Consider the following 21,731-nt stretch of genomic DNA (forward strand, 5'->3'; position numbering starts at 1 on the left):
ATGAATTAAAAAGAATAAATTTTACGATATAAAATATCTCCATATTTAAATACAATGACATGTAATAAGAACTTCTCTTTAGTTATAATTCTCTTCATAAATGAATTCTTCAGGAACAAGATGTTAATAGGCAGGTTAACTGGATGTAGCACTTGTTCTGGTAGCATCTTTCTTAATTCCCTCATTCACCCACTCTTCATCCCCAAACAGAGTTACCACACATGGCATACTCCTCACTCTACAGCAGGATGTAAACAATCATTGCAAAAAAATAAACTCATGGTTTTATTCCTCTAGAAAAGACCTTTTAGCTTGAAGGAATGTCTGTTTTATAAATTTCTGATAAAACCAAATTATTATACATCTTTCTTTAATATTTAATTCTTATAGAACCTTTTCTGTATATCTTGATGTATTTTTAAGCTAATTCATATTGATTGCTGATTTTACCTTTTTCATTTTATAGAAGAATTAAGTGAGCCAAAGCTTTATAATTTTCAAAAATCAGGTTTGGTTTATGTATCTAAAAAAGCCCTTAAGGATTCTGTCCAGTAAGGGATGCTAAATTATTCTACGTCCAGCTGGAAATCATGCCATCCAAGGTACCAGAGGAGGACCCATCAGTCACTGAGGAGTGGTGTCATAGTGGTGTTGAAATAATACATGCTCAATGAATAAATGAGTGACTACAAAGATGGATAAATCAACGGGCAAATTAATGTGAGCACTTTTCTCTCACCTAATAAGGCAAGCTAATTTAACCAAGGGCAGAAGTTAGAATCTAATCATGTTTAAGATATAATCACTATAGGTTTTGGCTTCAAAAAGAGAAACCTCATACTATAATAGCTGATTTTCAAGCATAGATGAAAGCAACATAAGGCCATTTCAGAGATACATGATGGATGAGGTACAGGAGATAAGAGGTGCTCCCTCTTTCAGTCGCATAAGACTAGAGGGCACTGTGAAGGACTCCAACCCGTCCCGGTCATTAATATAGCATCTTTCATGCTCTGTTCACCCATCCTTCTTTTGTTTCTCAATCCCATGGTTCACCCATGGTTCACACTAATCTTTTCTTTTTTCTTTTTTTGTCTTTTATGTGGCTAGGTTTGTATAAGACAGTTGGGAAACACTACGGAGAGTAAAACCTCGCTATGTCTTTCTTTGAAATGATATCATGACTCTTAAAGATAGAAAAGCAGACATTAAATTTTTGCCCTAACAATTAAAATGACATCAAACTAGGCAGTATAAACAAGCACATAGGTTGTGTAGCACTGACCACCTCACAGTGCAGAATGACGGGTGTAAAGCACGGGTCAAGGAGCTCTTGCCCTATCCACCATTTGTAACTCAAGTACAAAAAAAAAATGTTTTTTTTTTTTTTTTTTTTACATTAAGGATTCATATTTTCAATTGAAAAACTAATCGTTGCACTACCAATATCTTCTAAATTAAAAATAGTGAATATCCAACCCTTTTCCACTTCAGATTCCCAAGCCTGTGGCCATGTTCTCTCCACAGCTAGCAAGTATTACCATTGTCTTGAGAGTACATGCAGAAAAACACTTAGAGGTAAAAACATTTTCATGTATACTGATTGTCTTTGCATACTTACATAAATGGAAATGTGGAGCCATAACTTTTTCATTTAAAAATGTACCTAAACGGGGCACCTGGGTGGCTCAGTGGTTTAAGCTGCTGTCTTCGGCTCAGGTCATGATCTCAGGGTCCTGGGATCGAGTCCCGCATCGGGCTCTCTGCTCAGCAGGGAGCCTGCTTCCCTCTCACTCTCTCTGCCTGCCTCTCTGCCTACTTGTGATCTCTGTCAAATAAATAAATAAAATCTTTAAAAAAAAATGTACCTAAACTGAATTAGTAATGATGCAGTTATTCAATAGAATAATTTTCTGCAGTTAAAAAAGAGTGAGAATACAGCCACTTGGGAAAACAGAAAATTAAACACAAAGGTACCATTTGATCTAGCAGTTCCATTACTGGATATATACACCAAGAGAAATAAAAGCATATAGCCACAGAAAAACTTTTACATAAATATTCACAGCAGCACAGTTCATAATAGCCAAAAGCTGATCACAACCTAAATGTCTATCAACTAATTAATGAACAAAATGTCATATAGTGATACAATAGAATGCTATTTGTTCATAAAAAGGAGTGAAATACTGTTACATGCTACAACACAGATGAACCTTGAAAACATTAGACTGAAGGAAAGAAGCCAGTAATGAAAGATTATATATTACTTGACTCTATTTATATAAAACATTCTGAACAGACACAACTAGAGAACTAAAAAACAGATTAGTAGTTGTGTAGGGCTGAGAGTGGGGCCAGTGAAGGGGTAAATGAAGCGTGAGAGCTAGATTATACTGGCTTTCTTTGAGGTGACACAATGTTCTAAAACTGTGATGATGGCTGCACAACCATGTACATATACTAAAAATCAATGAATTGTACATTTTCAATAGGTGAATAGGATGGTATGTAAACTACATCTCAATAAACCTCCTTCAAAGAAGAACAGGAAGGCTCTTCATGTACAAGCATGTTGCCAAGTGAAAAACACAAGCTGCAGAACAAAGTGTAAAATGTTCTCCTTTTTGTGTAAAAAGGCAGGAATGAATAGAATTCATAATCTCATTGTCTGCATTTACATAAACTCTGAGAGATACACAAAACTAATGAAAGGGGTATCTGTGAGTACAAGTATAATCTTTTCAAATTATGACAATAATAGTAAACATCACCTGGAGAGAGCTCTGTACCAGAACATAAGAGATCATCCTCAGAGCTACACAATATTCCATTATTACTTCCCATAACTGTTCAATCAACCATTCTGACTGGCACTTAGGCTGTTTCTAGACTTCTAACCCAAAAGCTGCTGTAGCAAATCTTTGTGCAGGTATTTTTTCAACTATACACTAGCATACAGGTAAATGTAAAAAAGTAGAATTGCTAGATTAAAGATAGACCATCTAAGTAATCCTTAAAGTAATACAACCAAAAAATACCCCTTAAATGTGTTACAGCTATAGCAGCTGTTAAACACCAACCAAGTTTAATTATAATTACTGAGAAAAATATATTGTTCTGGAAAAGATTAAATGAAAATTTAGGATGTTCTCATTTTCTGTTGTAAGCACATTAAAGAAATAGCACAATAAGCTCCTTATAAAAATATTCAGTCAAAACCAAATGGTTTATTCAACATTCGCTCTAGAACTTGAGACAGAGAAGCCTCCTTTTAATAGGCATGAATTTATTTGAATTCATTCTGTGGTTTTCCAAATAATGTGCACATTCAAAGTAGGAGGCTTAAAGCGAAAAGGAAGAAAATCAGTTTCAATTAAGATAAACATCAACTGTAAGTCCCAAGTAGAATTATATATAGAGTCCAAGAAGGCAAAACTGTCATCAAAAGAAATAAAAAGCATCAAGGCAACAGTAAACTTGATAAAATTGAAAAATGTGAAGTTTTGATGGTACAAAATGATATTGATGAGTGTTCGTGGAATACAGGGCTATGTCTGAATGCATTCATCTCTTCCTTCCACTGTCTCTGGCTCACACTGAAGTTGTTTCTGAAGGGTTCTATTTAGCTGCATTATCTCTGCTTAAACAGACATATCTGGGCAGAGTAAACTCTGTTATTCACCATGGTCAATGAATGTTAGGCATTAACTAAGAAAATGGGTAAGGTTGACAGAATACACACACACACAGTGCATATGTATATATACATATACATCTCTCGCTATCTATCTAATGTTCTATCTATAGTGAATATTGGGATGCCAGAAAAATTCGAATGTAATCTATTTACACTAAAACCTTAATTTACTTAACTTTTGGTTGTTATTGTTCCTTTTACCATTATTATGTTGTTTACGATGCAGAAAGGACTTGAGATCTTGGAGGATAAGCAGAGAATTATGGCTGTGGTGATAATTAGTGATGGGTTTTGGTTAATACAGGCCAATAGTGTATTTGCTATTTGAAGCGAATAGAACTTATTCATGCACTACTTAAGGGTGGCCAGGGAAAAGAACACTACATACAACGAGAGCAGTCTTGCCATTAGAAGTTCTGTCTTTTGCACCATTCATCTTTTCACAGTGGGACATCCTATTATCAGCTGAAGGTCAACATTATATATGCTTTAGGAAGATTATTCCAGACAGTTTGGACAACCATTTTTTTATACACATATACCTACTAACCAATTACATATTGAAAACTCAAATCTTAATTAAATTAACCCATAGTGGCATTAGGACATTGAAATCTATGTACTCATAGCAAGAGACAATTCACTGTGGGTTGTCTCATGGGCAACTTGCTACCTTGAGTTAAAGAAAATTACCCATGAAAAAACACAGATGTTACCATTGCTTTTTAAGAGTGATCACAGGATTAAGTAGTTCTTATCGATTTCAGAAAGTTCTTTCTTTTCCTTGGCTGGGAGAGGCATTGGAAAGCAGAGATCTTAAGCCTAATGAAAAACGCCCTTCAAATCTAGGAAGTCAAATCCCGGAGGCTCTTAAACTTTGCCTAAAGAGGAGAGATTTACAACAGTAAAGCATCCTGAGGGCACTTTTACTCTAGGAGGCTTTCTTTCTATCCCTAAATCAAGTTCATTTTCTCTGACTTTGGCCCACTGGGGCTTGCAGGAACACATTCTAGCACCAGAGGTCAGGGTCAGATATAGACAGAAACAATCCAGACAAAGATGGACACTGAGGATTAACAACGAGAAACCCATCATTTTGGGATTTCCAACTTTTCCCTGCAAATGTGAATGTGAGGAGCATATAAATGCATGGTCTTTAGAGAGCATTCTCTCATTTCTTTTTTTTTTTTTTTTAAATGATTGTTCCTCATATCTACAAGACAGATATTCAAGGGTTTTGTACTGTGATCCGCTTCTGATTTTTGCTCAACTGGTTACTTTAGTTCTTAGCTTCTCTGACTACCTTAACAAAAGTACATCTCCAACACACGCATGCACACACACCCCCCTCATTAACTCAGTCCTCTGTGTATTATCTTCACTGCATTTAACAATATTGGAAATCATTTTATTTGTTTAATTATTTTTGCTCAGTAAGCTCCATGAAGGGAAGGAGGCACTATCATATCTCTAGTGCCAAGCACATAAAAGGGACTAAATGTACATATTTCCTTTATAGAAATATACAGAAGTTAGCCAGTACAAAACTGTAGAAAACTATCTTAAATAAAATGTCTTGTTGAATTTTAAGAACAAAACTATTTATATCTCTTTTTGTGACATTGTTGTAAGCTACTATTGAAGTAGATAAGAATCATTCATGTATATTAATGAATGAAACATAAAGTAACATAATCCTAAGTAATACAGTACTTAGAAAATAATATATATTTTTAAGAAGACTATCTCGAAGAAGTTTCCAATCTAGATTTAGCTAGAAGTGAAGTGAATTCCTTCCATATTCATGTAAGTTGATTTAATAGAATGATAAGTTTAAGTCAAGATTTATACATATTAACCTTCAACTTAAATGACAACTAGGTTTTACCTATAGCTGTCATGACATTTTCTCAGCAAAATTTCCATTATCATTTCACTTGAGAAAGATCTTATGTGAAAATCATATATAGGTCATATCACATATCATTTTGGAAAGGGCTAACATCCTTACATCCTCGCATAGTAACTTGTATCAAAGCATAACTTCTGTCAAAACTAACAACTTTATGTTATGAGACCATATGAGACCATAAACAAGAAAACGTTAATGGGTGTTTTTTCCCTTCTGATAATAATAAACTGGTGAATATTTATGTGGTTTGCTGTGTGCCCGGCTTTGTGCCAGGCAAGCGCTCTCCATATATTTTTCTATTGAACCTTCACGGGAACCCAATGCGTAGCTTCTCCCTTCATCCAAAATCACCCAGTTTGTGAGTGGAGGACCCTAGTTTTGAACTCCACTGGCTTCAGGAGCTGCCCCATCTCTTCAGTACATAATGCCAGCAAATTCAAACTGCCTTTGAATTTCATTAGCTCAGCTCAAGGAGCTCATACACTGCTTTCCCAGGACCTAAAGGGACAGAGATATTTTGAATGCAGTGAAGCAGATGAAGTCTGGTACCAAAATGATATCAAAGATTAATACTACCCCTTAACTTATACATGGAACAAAAGGAGTATCTACATATAACATACAGAACATGGTCTTCTGGCCTATTCCTGGGAGAGGAAACTTAAACATGTGACACCAAACTTTCTAAGTGCTTTTTATTTCTGCTTGCAAAAGGGTTAGCGGGTTTTCTCAGATAACTGAGAAAAAAAAGATCTCACTTTCTCTTAAAGATTCCTGATTAAATATCTTTCTATGCAGCAGAATTTCCCCCTTCACCTGACAGTAAATTCAACTCAGACCTACTCAGAGTCCTTCCCCAAAACTCCTTGAAGTCACCAAAATTATTCTGAGGAACCAGCCCTTGTTTTATAAGTACCTTAGTCAGAACTCACATTACAAGGGGTATCTATCTCCTTGTCTCCAGCAGTAGGAATTAATTTACTCAGGATGTTATAACGAAATCAGAAATGGCTAGGACTGAGACCAAACTCTATAGAAGTTTTCATGGATTTAACTCCCTTTCCCACCAAACATTTTCACAAGTTCCAAATGACTTGATATCCAAGATGCTACCTTTCCTTCTGACTCCCTGAATCTACTCTATCTTAGCCAGAACAGAATTTTAAAAAGACTGTCCTGAGCATATTTTTCTTTTTTTCTCTTCAAGTAGATTCACATTCTAAATCAGAGCACTAATGAATATAGAAAGTCAGGACGACTTTAAAGCAAGTTTTTATTCAGATATATTTGAGAAGACACTAAGGTATTCATTTGGTATTTAATTAAATCTTACCTTGAAGGCTATAACTTCTTTATGTGAACTGAAACTTACAAAGGAGGTTACACCTCTGAAATATTTAGGAAGCAACTGGGTGAACACGAAACACCTAGAGTGACTGGCACCAACTTTAAAATATTTTGGGAAGCCCTAGATTGCAAGTGTAGGTCTATATTCTGTACTCTTTCTACATCTCTTATGTGTTTATTCACTAACACACAAATGTTATGAATTATGGAAGCAAATGTGTTTGTTTTATGCTTTGAACAAATTATCTAGTTTATTATAGTAAATTACCTAAAACTTCTTTGTGTATCAGAAATTCAAGAATTTTTGACTACAAAATTACACACGTGTGGATTTTAAAAGAATTATACATGAAATTACCAGCACTTTATAAAGTAGACTCACCAATAGCACAAAACCGGAAGTGGAAAAAACAAAAAACAAAGAAAACCTTCAAAAGTTAGTTACGTAAGAAGTGAAGACCAAGAGTATAAAGTTGAGAGAAGGGAGAAATTCAAGTATGACATCACTTATAAATTTGCTAAAGTCTTATAAACAAAGTTCATGAACAAAATCGCATAGTGTTTCTGACTACTGCTAAAGTTCATAACAGTTGTTTAGGGAATTGCCCACAATAGGTACTGAAGAGACAGGGTATACTAAATGGGGTGGGTTCTGAAGGCAGACTGAGTTCCCAACTAGCAGTAGTGCCAGAGCTGTTACAACTGCACAGAAATGCCAGTAGTTTAGATGTGGACTGAGAATCATGTAATAATGTGGCTCATTGTGAAAGCCCAATAATAATTTGATATTCTGTTGGCAAACAGGTTTTCCATTGTTCTCGTATATGGCAGTCATAATCCTTAAGCGCGAATACTTTACAGTGAACTGCAGTGGGACATGAATGACATTTTCTTCTGTTTTGACATGGAATCTGTCTTTGACAATTCTCTCAAAAGCTCCTATTAAATACCTTTTGGATAAAATGGCCTTATTTAAATTAATTCAGTTAAAGCCATTGCTTATGCATGATGTTATAAAGGAATATAATTGGGAATATAACTATAACCCAACCATGGTAATAGTAAAATGAGTTTATTTAGAGAACAGGCAAACTAGCTAGTAGCAGTTATTTGTAGAAAGGAAAATTAATTTCCCTTAGTAGTGAAACAAGGTCCTCAAACATTTTACAACATTTAACTAAGATCTATAAAAATAAAAGTCTCCTGGAGATTATCTGTAAAAACAGATGTTTGACAGTAAGTTAAATTATGTCAAATATTAATTTTATGAGTCCTTTTTGTTTAAAATTCACTTCTTTCTAGCTATTTTTCCTGATGTTCCTTTATCATGTTCCCTTCCTACATATATACATTAAAATATCCTAGTTTATATATTTTAAGTTTGAAAAATTAAAGGATAAATTCATCTAAATAAAAAAGAAATTTGTTGGTTTTAAGGTTTATTTAAATAAAATAAATTTAAATATTTAACTTGGCTAGCACAGCTTTGTTAAGGGGTGATTAAATAAATAATTTATTTAGAATGAAAATATCACTCTACCCCAGGGAAAATATTTTGACCTAAAAAATCAAATATTGCAGATTTATTTAAAATTAACCCCCGCACCCACACACACAATTTCAAGCAGTGAGAATAATTTTTAAATTGTTCTGTTCACCAATGGATTTCGGAAAGCAAGTGAAACACTTTTAAACCCTAAATGTTTTTCCTTTTAATGAAACTGAAAAGTATGCCAGAGATACAGTAGTAGGTAAAACTAAAAACCCTCTGCCCTGCAGGAATATTTTAGAAAGTCACTAGACTGGAAATTTTATGAAGGTGAGGGCTATATATTTTATCAATGTCTCACTAACAACCAGCAGGATGCCTGGAGCAAAACCGTGTTAATAAACATTGTTAAATGAAGCAATGAAAAAGGTTCTTTACTTTTGCCACTAATAGAAAAGCTACAGAGATAAAACTCTCCTTTAATGACTGTACATTTTAAGCTATAGAATCAAATGGTCCTGTGGCTAGAAAATTTTTTTGTACAACAATAAAAGCAAATCACTTCTTCTTTCATTAAGGATTAGGCCTTAATTTCTTAACATTCCAAATTATTTAAATCTAGAAGTGTGGTAAAGCTAAAGGCTAATTTAATAATGGGGAAAGTTCACAGTATAAGTAAGAATGCTAACCCTGACTTTGGAGATCAGTGGTCAACTCCATTTGTGAGGGCTCTAGAACAAGCTTGACCCTTTAACTCAGCATCTGGGCTATGAAATCTGCCAGCTGTTGACAGCTGTGATGAGCTTCAAAATGTTCCCAGTGAAGCTGAAGTGAGCCTGGGGGAGTGGGGTGGTCGTAACATTTATTTCCAGTCAGTCTCTCAGCTGCCCATAAAAACCACTCCACGGACAGAGTAGAAGTCAGCCATGTTCCCTGGGTGATTAACATGGCAACACATCTTAGCATTTTCTGCTTGCACTGTTCTTTACTATTTGACGGTGCTGAGAGGAGTCACTCAGGCAAGGAGAAAAATGTTCAGGAAAACTGGAGAGTGCAGACTCTAAAGTGAGAGACAAGACATGTGAGGGAATGGAGAGAAATGCTAAGACTGGAATTACCAGTGGAGATGGTAGACCATGGGGGAAAGCCAGGGGACAGAAAAAATCCTCTCAGATACTTTACAACTGCTTGCACAGAGCATAAACTCTGTCTCACAACTCACTCTGGACAATGGCTAGCAGAGTGGCATCTGTTAAAAACAAAATTAAAATGGGAACAGATTGTAACATTTCTTTTGTAATACAGAACAGCTCACTGCTCTTCTCCCCGCATGCAACACGCAGATACTGAATGCCCATGGTGGCAGAGGCACCTTGCTGAGCCCAGCTTCCCCTACAGCATGCTCACAGTCCTAGCAGAGAGGGGGGCCGCAAGGCAGACCCCGGCTGCCATGCCACAAGGGCGCTCATACGGAAATGTACCAGGTTTCAGAAGCACACGGAGAAGGCAGTTCTAATTCTGAACGTGGAGGTCTAGGAAGGCTTCCCAGAAGAAATGTCCCACTGGGCAAATCTCAGCAATGGAGTTTGGACATGAAATTGTATTCAAACAATTACTGTAAACAGACAACAGCTTTAGTGCATATAATCTTACATACCCAATCATGATTGAAACAATTAGCACATCAGGGCCCTGGGTGGCTCAGTTGGTTAAGCATCTGACTTTTGATTTCATGGTCCCAGGGTCATGAGATTAAGCACCCCCCATTGGGCTCTGTACTCAGCTTGGAGTTTGTTGGAGATTCTCTCTCCTCTTCCTCTCCCCACCCCTCCCATGCTCTCTCTGTCTAAATAAATAAATAACAATTAGCACATCTAATTTTCACCCTGAATTTATATTTCAAACCAAAGTATGCAACAATGTATGAACTACATACACATCAACATGGGATAAACTCTCAAACATCATTTGGTAGGGGAAAAAAAAACAGACACAAAATAGTATATACTGTATTATTACTTTTACATAAAATCCAAAAGCAGAAAATAATAATGTGTGATCTTTGAAACCAGGGCAGTTGTTACATCAGGAGGGGGTGGGCAGTGGCCGAGAGGGGCACAAAGGTGGCTTCAGGACTACTGGTAATAGAATTTTTAATGTAGGTGGTGATGACGGGGGAGGCCATTGATAATTAAAATCACCTTTTTTTTTTTTAATTTACAATACCCAGAAAGAGTTTTTATGCTTTCTGGTATTCATATGTACTGCGTTCTCTTTATAGGTGACAAATTACTAAAAACATGCCAGAAATGTCTAAAAATTACACATTTGTATGCCTATATAAACCCTGCTTTTGCTACAATGGCTTTACTTGCATGTAAATGTAATGGCAGAGTTTACGCATAAAGCATTATTACGAGGTCACCAGGGCCATTTAGATGGCAAGCAGCCACATTACAGATTTTACCAACTGATGGCAGCAATTTTTGTCTCCAAGCCCCAAAGCAGCATCTAGTACTTTACGCATGTGGCTATTACTAATTGACAGAGATGAAAAAGGTTAGCCATCTTGGCTTTAAACAATGGGGACTAATACTTCTGTCACGTACGTGAGAATACATGAGAAATGCTTTACAATTATGGAGAAATTTCAGGTGCATTTCTAGGGAAGGGTAGGATTTCAGACCCATGTATGTAAAATGATTTTCCCAATTACAATAACATCTTAATAAAGGTATGTTGGCTAAAAGCAGGCTTGCCTTTTGAGTTTCATATTACCATAGAAACACTTACTGATTCATATACAATTACACTCAGTTTTAACAAGAAGACGCAGATAAACAATTGGGACTAATTTTTCCAAGCAAGAGACTCAGGGAAACTTTGGTGGGCCAATTTTTTCCCCCAGGGTGATTTGCTCCACCCTCAATCATACCTTTTAACCCAATGTACAGTGGTTAATTATAACAAAGTAATGCTTTTACACATTCTTATTGGTAGCTATTCATGAAAAAATAAGTAGACACTAGAGACTATGGAATGCTAATTGCCAGCTCTGACTAGGCCACCACATTCTCCACATTTCTAGCTCTCTGCTTCAGAGCCTATCCTTAAGTAACACTCCACGCCCCTGGAACTGATCTTCTAATCAGATCTCATTTTTTGATTGTTGTCTTTCCAGAAACGGAGAAAGAGGTTGAAGCCCGTTTTGCTGAGCTAGGAGGAAAGGGTAGATTAAATAGGAGTTCTGTCCAGCTTGGGGCCTGCTAAGGAGGCTGTGGAGAGAACAATTGGAAGTGATACAACCAGGAATAGGAGGGGCAGAGCAGTAGAATGGACTAGGGAAGAGACTAGATCAGGTAGGGAAGGCCTGGCAGCGAGACTATGGTAAGACTGAACCACCAGGCAGCCCCGAGTAAGAAGCTTACCATGAAAAAGTCTCCACAAATGCATCCCGGGATAATGCCCAGGCACCAGTCCTTCCTTTCAGATTAAAACCCTGCTGGAACTGCTTCCCTAGAGGTTCTGACCCAAAAAAAAAATTTTTTTTAAGATTTTATTTACTTTTTTGACAGAGACACACAGCGAGAAAGGGAACACAAGCAGGAGGAGTGGGAGAGGGAGAACAGGCTTCCCGCACGTGGGGCTCAATTCCAGGACCCCAGGATCATGATGTGAGCCGAAGGCAGATGCTTAACAACTAAGCCACCCAGGCACCCCGGATTCTGAACAATTTTTAAATGACAAAACCAGAGATGTTTTAGCTTTCAGTGGGCCACTACTTACACTCGCACCTTCTCTGTGTACTTTGTTTCTTTAACCCATCTGAATAGAAGGATGTCTTCTTTGAATCACAGTGCTGGTGTGATTGATTCACAAGACCGAGCTTTGTATAAGTGCTCAGTTCTGAGATATGCCCAAGAAGGCTGCTTTATGGAGAAAGAGCCCTTACAGATTAAATCAGTTTTCATATGCAGAGTTCTTGATTTTTTACAAAGTCACACAAACATACAAGCTTGACAAATGCATCATAGGAGCTAACATTTCCTAGGTGCTCATAGGAGTCAGCCACTGTGCTAAGGACAGTAGGTTTAGTAACACAATTGACAGATGAATATAAGTATCATCCTTAAAAGTAATCTTTTATAATTTTTCAATTATAAATTGAATCCATGAAATTCTCTTATTTGCCATGCAATTGTGGGTAAGTCAGTTTACATCACAAGGCCTCAGTGCTCTCATTTATAAAACGAGGAATAGTAATAGAAACCTCACAGGATTTAAGATGAGGACCTAATGGGATCATTCCTGTCAAATGTGCAGCAATGTGCCTGCCACATAATAGTAAGTATTCAGTAAATAGTAATTACCACTCTTTTTATTACAGTGAGCACTATATTGGGGGAGCAGAAAGGGGCGAAGTTAGAATTTCAAGACATGAATTTTAGCTACTTAATTAACTATGTGAGTTCCAAAAAGTTTAATGATGAGGCTCAGTTGTGTGGTGAGGTCTTTGGTCAAAACAACGTCTTGTGTTTCCTTCAGGGGACTGCTGGGACATTAAACTCCATTCCCCTCTATGCATAATCCTCCAATCCAGTTTTTGAGAAGTGATGATATAATTATCACGGTATTAGTTAACTTCACAGACACAGCTTAGAATTAGATTAAAGTCCCATACAAATTATATTAGCACTGCCCTCACACACTTCCCTGAAGACTCTTACTTGATTTCATACTTCATTTTTGAGTTTTTAAAAAGGTATTTCTCCAGTATAAATTTTGCCACATAAGCACTGACATTGTTTCTAACAGTTTTTCTTGACGCTATTTGACTAGAAATGCTAAAGACTAGCAAAACTTTTCTGCTTCCAAAATGGGGTCAGGGATGGGGAGAATCAGATTATAGGTTACTCTCTGTGGTCCCTTTCATTTCAAAGGGTTTATGGTTCTACAGACTGGTCAAATGCCAGAGAGGAAGAAGGCAGTGCAGTTTATAGTCTGACTGAGGGAGAGTCAATAAACCGAACGCATCAGGAACTAGCTAGATTTCCAAAGTAGGGAGGTGTGTCAAAGTCCATTTTCTATTTCTTGATACATTTTATGGTCCATGATTAAAGGCTTGTATGCAAATCTCGAGGAAGAAGGCAGCCAAAATACACAGATGTTCTTGAGATGCACAAGGTTAAAAGGAGAAATGACAAACCTAGGGCAGGAAGGAAAGGTATGTGCAACCACCAACTGACTACTTTTTGGAACACTACGAGGCAGAACGCTGTGTCACCAAGACAGTTCAGAAAGTGGAGAGAAGCCAATAAAACAAGGATGACAACAGCAGTTGGCATTCACAATTAGACTACATTTTTTCTTTAGCTCCGTGATTTATAAGCTGTGTGATTTCAGTCGTATTTCATATGGTTGTTTTGAGGGCAAAATGAGCTAAACTGTGTAAAGCACCATGTCCAACGTCTGACAGTGGATACTCAATATATTGTAGCGACCGTCATTATAACAGCTACTACTCAGACTATGATTGGAGGCCTCAGAGCTGTTGTCCTAGCTGGCTGGCGATCCAGGTGTTAATCTGTTACCTGCTGTTCTCCCACAAAACTAGGATCAGAGGAAGCATTACAGCAACGCTCATTCACAAGCTAGAATGCCACAGGTTTAAAGTTGACATATTTTGCAGTTATTTATCCTAATTAAAACAGTATCAGTCATACAAATTCCTTGACCCAAAGAGAATTTGGTGCTCCACTGCAACGGAATGAAATCATGGATTTCATTAGGAGGTATTATTTTCTCTATTCCAGATATATATGAATATTTCACGCATGTTAATCAAAAGGAGTTGAATTTCTCATCTTAGATGTATTACAAAAAGGAAGTAGAATCAAGTATAATGGGAACACTCTTCTGTGTGAAGCCTGAAAACAATTACATATTGAAACTACGTTTTACAAAACATTTTTTTTAACAGGCCACACTGGTGCCATCTACTTTATAATTCAAAATGAACATTGTGCAGTATGAAACGAGAAAAGACCACAAAGCAGTTTTCACATGTGGTACAGAAGAATCTACTTATCGTTTGTTTCACTATCCCTCTATCCACCAACAACTAGGAAGAAATGGGTAAAATTTTAAGCAAGGGGCATTCAAATTAGATATAAATAAAACATCCTGTGTGCATTGTAAAACATCAGGGCCGTTTGTTCTAAGGAAGTTTCTGAAGCTGCAGTCCCAATGTGTGTGTATTCTCCACCTAGTTTCTACTTTTCTAATTTCTTGTTCTCCCTCATGTTCAGTAGAGAAATAAGATGTGCAGTTGACTCCCTTCATCCTCTGGCAGAAATCTTTAAGACTGAGATATGAGGAGATAAAATGTCTTCGATATTCAAGTCCATTACTGACAGCTTTTGCCCCGAAGGTGGCAGTGTGATTATAAACGGGGTAGGGCGCTACGTGGTACATGTCTGGTGCAAGACTGGCTGGAGTTCTTCCATATTGGCTTCCTTTCTGATCTTCCTTCCAACTTCTCTAGCCGCATTTCCTCAGCTCTTATCCACAATGTTCCCTTTATATTTTTTTCTAACTTTTATTCTGAAGAGCGGTTTAGCTTAGCTTCCCAAATTCACATATTCAACCATCCCACAGAATACTCCTAGGAGAGACAATTCCCTTCAAAGGCTGAGGGTGAATAATAAATACATATAGTTGATGTTTCCCTGTTAAGAGAAACTGAACTAAGAGACTGCATCTGAAGGTTCTGGCTTCTCCCTATTATTAAGTTATTTCGTGCTAAACTTGACCATGGAGCAAGGCATTTTGAGGGGCATTGGCACAGCCTGCCTTTAGTTATCTTCACATGGTTACATTTAATAGTACCTTACCCAGACTTACTGTCTTCTGCTGCTGTGATATCCCAGGCCTTTCTGTAGGGCCTGATCCCTGGAGAGATTTGGTGCTTGGGGCTAGAATCTACCGTACTTCCACTATCCATTTTCTAATACATCTTAGGCCTTGGTTTCATCTCTTAAGAAGCTGGATAATCTCTGAAAGGGCTCCTAAGAAAACCTATGTTGGCTTTTAACTAAGATTGTGATTTCTTTGTGACTACATTCCTCACCGATCTAGTTAATAGGCCCCAGGTCCCATTCTCGGTATCTTCATCCAGACTTTAACAATTCTATATGTTTAATATTAGGTTGTTGGGTTTTTTTTTAAAGATTTATTTATTTATTTGACACACAGAGAGAGAGAGAGATCACAAGTAGGCAGAGAGGCAGACGGAGAGGGAGGGGGAAGCAGGCTCCCTGCTGAGCAGAGAGCCGGAAGAGGGGCTCAATCCCAAGGGGCTCGACCTTGAGATCATGACCTAAAGGTAGAGGCTTAATCCACTGAGCCACCCAGGCACCCCTAATATTAGTTTTATTCAGAACACTCATAAGACGCTCTCAGGCATCTTTTCCTAAGAAAAATCTCCTTGAAGACCTCATTAACATCCTTCCTTTTTAGTTTCATCTTAGAATCTACCTTTCTCATCTTGCTAATGACAATTGGGTGGACACACACCCAACCACTCCTATATCCATGATTCCATTCGTGTCCTCATTCCTTCTGATTTAATAAAATTTACTATGATTGGAATGACTGACCAAGGGACTAACAAGTGATCTAACCTTTACCTCTGCTAAAAGGCAAATTTCAGTAGGGACAAAAGCATGGCATGCTCCAGATCAACAGGGAGGAAAGAGGAGAGCCAGAGATAGGAACAAGTGCAGCTGCAAAGATAACACAACGAGCTCCATTAATGTGGAGCCCATAGAGTGCAATGTCCCTGAAGAGAGTGTTGCATGGGGCAACATTTCCTATGAACTTTATTCCCCAGTGACATGACAGAAAAAGTGGGTCGAGAATCCCATTATGAAATGCCCAAACTAAAGAAACGCCTTTCTCCCAAAGCATTCAATACCAATTCAACATTTCCTTCCCAATCACCATTCACCATGTGAATTCCTGACATGCTAGCTATGTATATATTTAATCAGTGATGATTTTCCCATCTGAAACAAGACTACACAACTCTTCTGTGATTTCTCAGAAATGATAATCATCCCATAACTTTACAGTCTTCCAAGATAGAAGTATGTGAACTGTTGTTATTTGAACTTCCCAGAAAGTTTTATTACCAGCAAGTTTATCCTAGTCCACGCTGGAGTACAGAAAACAGAAATGATTCTCCAGTAGCAGGGTAACACTACAGAAAGTAGAACTAAAAAGGATCTTAGTAGTTTATTGGCTTCCAAACAATATTCCTGGGAACCCTAGAGCTCTTTGTGGGAATTTCAAGGGCAGGAATTGGATTTGGGATGTGGGGAGAAAGGTACAAATTCGGGGGTGATTTTGTTATATGTATGTTTATGTATTCTTATGTACCTATTTCATACATATGTATGTTTTAACAACTTTACGTCTATATATCAAATATACATATAATTTTAAATCTTCCATATATACTCACTTATTTGTATTACCATTTCATTTATAAAAAGTGTTCCATTGAGAAAAGCATATTTGAAATTCATGGATCTAGCTCACCCTCTTTATTTTATAGTGAGTGAACGTGGCTATCGAGGGACTAGGTGGCTAGTCCAGGGACACCAGCAAGTTAAAAGTAGGCTAGACAAAGGACGAAGGGCATTTTCAGGAAATTTCATAACTTATGACTTTGAAGATTATAACTATCTGTATCTAAAAATCTACTCTGTGCTTCCCTACTTAGGTTTTAAATGATATTCAAGGGATCTTAATCACTTCTCTTAAAAGCTGTGTATCTTTAAGTTTTATACAACAGAGGCGATACAAGCTTGAATAAGAGGATCAGAAAAGTTTATCATATGCTCAAAACTCTGAACCAACCTAAGCAATGTCACAGAATATACTGCACATGGAGAAAGTATGCAAATTCCATTTGTTTTCCCCTTTATAAACATTTCTAATATAAAAGGTGTAGGAAGAGAGATTCTGATTTTTCAAAGCTGACTTAAAACAGTAAAAAACTTACTACAGAGTTTGAGATACAGTATTTATTTCTAAACTGAAGCCTTACAGAGCTTTCAGAGAACAAAGAAAGACGATCTATTCAAAACTGGAAGGCATTGAACTTTTGCTCTTTATTTCTCTGTAATAGGGAACAGATGACCTTATTTGCTACCAAAAGAGAATATACTAGCCTGTAGGCTATAATTGCAGGCATCTTTCAAACAGCTGTTTTCAATACCCATCATCAGCCCTAAACTTAATAGGCTATCATACATCTAAAAAGACAACTTCCACTTTATTTTCTCAATATCTAATGAAATATTTTACTGCATTTAGATGTATTCACAAGAGGGACGCTTTTATACAGTCATTAAAATGATAATTGCGTAAACAGTAGAGGGAGGCAACATGATGACGTAAAAAAAGCAGTCTTTGGAGCAGGCCCACTGGGGTTCTGATTCCAGCCTTCCCTGCCAACTGAATGGCCTTGACCAAGTTATTTCACTATATAGGCTCATTTCCTCTTCTCCAAAATGTGGATCGACAACTCTTTCCATGTTGTTATGAAGACAAAAATAAGATACTGTATGTAAAATTCTGCCTGGAGTTTTCATTCACAAAACACACTCAATAAAACCAAAGCTTCATAGAAAAGTAGAAAAATGTCACTATGTTAAGTGAAACAGAGCACAGAAACAGTATTCATAACCCCTGATTAAAATATGCAAGTTAAATAAAAAAAAAAAAAGATGAGGCTGGGATACTGGTGATTTTGAGTAATTTTCCTCCAAAATACTATTCAATATTGTCACATCTTTTTATTCTCAATTATAAGTCCAGTCAATGCTTTTTACTGGGATCATGAGGTCAATATAAGAGTTCTCAGTCAGCCTGAATTTTTACCTTAGGAGAAGAGAGGTGATAGGAAAAAAAGCAATTTATTGATCACTCATTGACCTGAGCAGCAACATTATTCAGAAAATTGAATCTGCTCGGTATTGAAACACTTATTCCCCATATTTTGGACATTGAGCACACTGTTGTTTACCAGATGTGTAGACATCTACACACAAAAAGATGAGCTCACTATTGCACATGGTAGTTCTATTTTGAATCTATTTAAACTTCAAGGTATAATACTTGCTTGATAAAAGCACTCATACAATATTGAAGTACAGTGACAAGAACAGAAATTCTCCCTTACATCCTGTCATTTTTACCCTCACAGTTAAGCAACTACTACAAAAGGCTTTGGAAGAGCCTTCAAGACTGTTTGTATGTCTACAATCCTAAGTATAACTTTTACATATTCAATAATCTGTTTCAAAATTTGCTTTATAAAAAAACCCCACTGTTACATTTTAGACAACAGCATCTCTTTTTTCCCCAGTATACACAATGAACAATCTTAAATATAGCAAGTATATGCCAAATAATGGACACCCAATAGCAGAAAAGAACAAAATCCAGTTTTACAAGCCAAAATTCTCTTTATATTTATATTTGGAAGGTTAATCATTTTTTATTTAAACTGAATTATGTAAGTCTTAATTAATGAAAAGTATCTCTGGGATAGGTTTGTGAATGATAATATAGTATTATTATAATATTTAATTGCTGATTAAAATTGAATTTACGACCTGAACAATTAGAATATTTATGGAAATGTAACTCTGTCACTGCTTTCTTATATAGAATTTAAAGGCAGACTATTGTTATTGAAATAACCAGAAAGGCAAACAATGCCCCAATCGATGAGCTTGCTAATTTTATTAACTTTATGAGTATAAAAAATACATATATTAAGTTTTTTCAACTTCATGCATGCATGCATATTTTTAAAGGAATGCTAAAGGATAAATACCATAATTGTATTCTACAAAAACCTGGTGCATACTAAGTACTCAATAACTACAAGCTGAATAAATAGAAACAACCTAGTATTTATTCTTATTATATAATATTCTATATTTCTTTTATTTTTTTAAGATTTTATGTATTTATTTGAGAGAGAATGAGAGAAAGAGAGCACAAGAAGAGGGAGGGTCAGCGGGAGAAGCACACTCCCCACCAAGGGAGCCTAATATAGGACTTGCTCCCGGGACTCCAGGACCACGACTGGAACTGAAGGCAGTCGCCCAACCAACTGAGCCACCCAGGCCTCTCTATATAATATTCTATATATCTGACACCTGTAACTACAAGGAAACAAATTGATTTCAAGATTAATTTTACTTTTTCAAAATTCATAAATTTTAACTATGAGGCTTTTCTCCTAAGTATATGGATTAAAAGGAAAGGTATATGCTATCATTAGGAGTTTGTATGAAATCCCTTTTAAAAATGTGACTGTCTCACAGGGATTTAATCAGGGCTATAAACCACAAGCTGGTATGGATTGTTTTTCTGGTACTGGTTGGAGAGAAACAAAGAGGAAAAAATAAAGGAAAATTAATCTGAAACACTGGATTCTTGCAGAAGGCAGTTAACAAACTTCCAAAGGTAGCATTTGGCTTGGAGGTGTCTGAGGGGAAAGTAGTTCCCGTTTTGGAGAAAGCAGGCCAATGGAACAGAAAATAGATTTAAAATAAATCTATGAATGGAATAAAATAGATTTAGAAAAGCAAAATGGAGATGATAATGCCAAAAGATGGGTCCCCAAGAACAAAGTACTCAGATATCCAGAATGAAATAAAATCATCTGAAATAGGGATTAATGGCAAATCAGGAGGTCTCTCCTGTGGGAAGTCAAGTGTTAAGAGCATGAAGTCGTCATGGCATTTGAAAAGGAAAGGAGGTGTAGGGTGGGGGGTGATGTGATTTAGAAATTACAACAGAAAAGTTGGTAAGCAGAAGACATTGTCCCACAGAGCCCTCTGGGGCCTGTATGTGCAGAGGTACCGAGAGAAAGATGCTGCTATTTTTTTTAGTTAAGTAAATATTTATATGTATCTATATACATATATATTTCCTCTCTATACCTAATCTACAATCTATGTAAATTTCACTATATATAACTATAAACAAAGCTATATATAGTATTTTAATTGATAAAAGGGATAGTAAAATGTTAACACTATAATTTATAGCACTTACAACCGCAGGCCAAATGATTTAAAGGCAACAGTGGTGTACTTAAACAGTTATGATACCAATAAGTTAGGTGTAAGATTAATAACTGGGAAGGTATCCATAGTGTGCTGTTAAATCTAGCAATTATTTAGTATAAAGAGACATTTATTTCTTACATAAAAACCATTCTGACCCCAACACCATGCAAAATTTTTAAACTTAAATGGAACAATACACACATTCACAAGTTAATATTTTTAAAAACATATTTTGAACTATCTTCATATTTATTTATGAAAAATAACTTATAGAATTTAGAATAATAGAGTAGTTGTGGAAAAAAAATACACTGTCAACCTCAGAGGAGTAAAGAATGTCAATGTTACTAGACACCTCAAATGAACCAATCATTACCCATTGAAACTGCAATTTAAAATTAAGTCTCCTGGAAGTTTAGGCATAAAGGGGGATGGGTTAATTAAATACTATTTATTAGTTTTCATATAGGTAAGACAGAAATCACAGATGAATAAAAAGCATGTATTTAATAAATTCTGATTACTCATTTATTGTGGCCAGCGATTTACATTAGCTATGGTAATTAATAAAAGGACTATAAGTATTTCCCAGCATTCATTATTTGGCATAAAAGAACTGTACAAATTAATTTGCAGATGCGAACCTTTCTTTAAATAAGCTCAGGGAGGAACTTATTGCATATATTTTTTTAAACAATTTTTTTTTTACATATATTCTTTTAAGAGGAATCACAAGTGACATAAGAGAAAACCTGCATCTATAGTTTTAAAACAAAGAAATACTACTGAAGGGACAGTTCTTAATTCTAGGCCCCTATGAAACACTAGGACAGTAACAGCAACTGATAACCCAACCACATCAAAGTGGGCTGACTTCCTTACACAAATATGAATATTTGCATGTGTGTCTGACTGCTGATATAATACATAGCAGATTTTGCCTGCCTACTTCTATCCTATCCCTAACCACCCATCCTCTATTGCTTTTATTTCCCCTAAGTGAAGCATAGTTATTTCCATTTCAAAGAGCTGAGCTTATTTTTTTTATAATCAAGCACTAAGATAAACAAAATAAGATTAACCTCTGAAAAGTATTCTGTCAATAACTAATCTAGACACAGAAGTCAC

The 21,731-nt window shown here is 36.3% G+C and overlaps 1 protein-coding gene across 6 annotated transcripts in view; it reads right to left on the reverse strand.

Moving 5' to 3' along the window:
• The window catches only part of PDE4D (phosphodiesterase 4D), a 1,258,413-nt gene that overhangs the window by 258,180 nt on the left and 978,502 nt on the right, over positions 1–21,731 (reverse strand). The window lies entirely within an intron of this gene.

Source organism: Lutra lutra, chromosome 5 (genome assembly GCF_902655055.1).
Source record: "Lutra lutra chromosome 5, mLutLut1.2, whole genome shotgun sequence".
NCBI classification, from domain to species: Eukaryota; Metazoa; Chordata; class Mammalia; order Carnivora; family Mustelidae; genus Lutra; species Lutra lutra.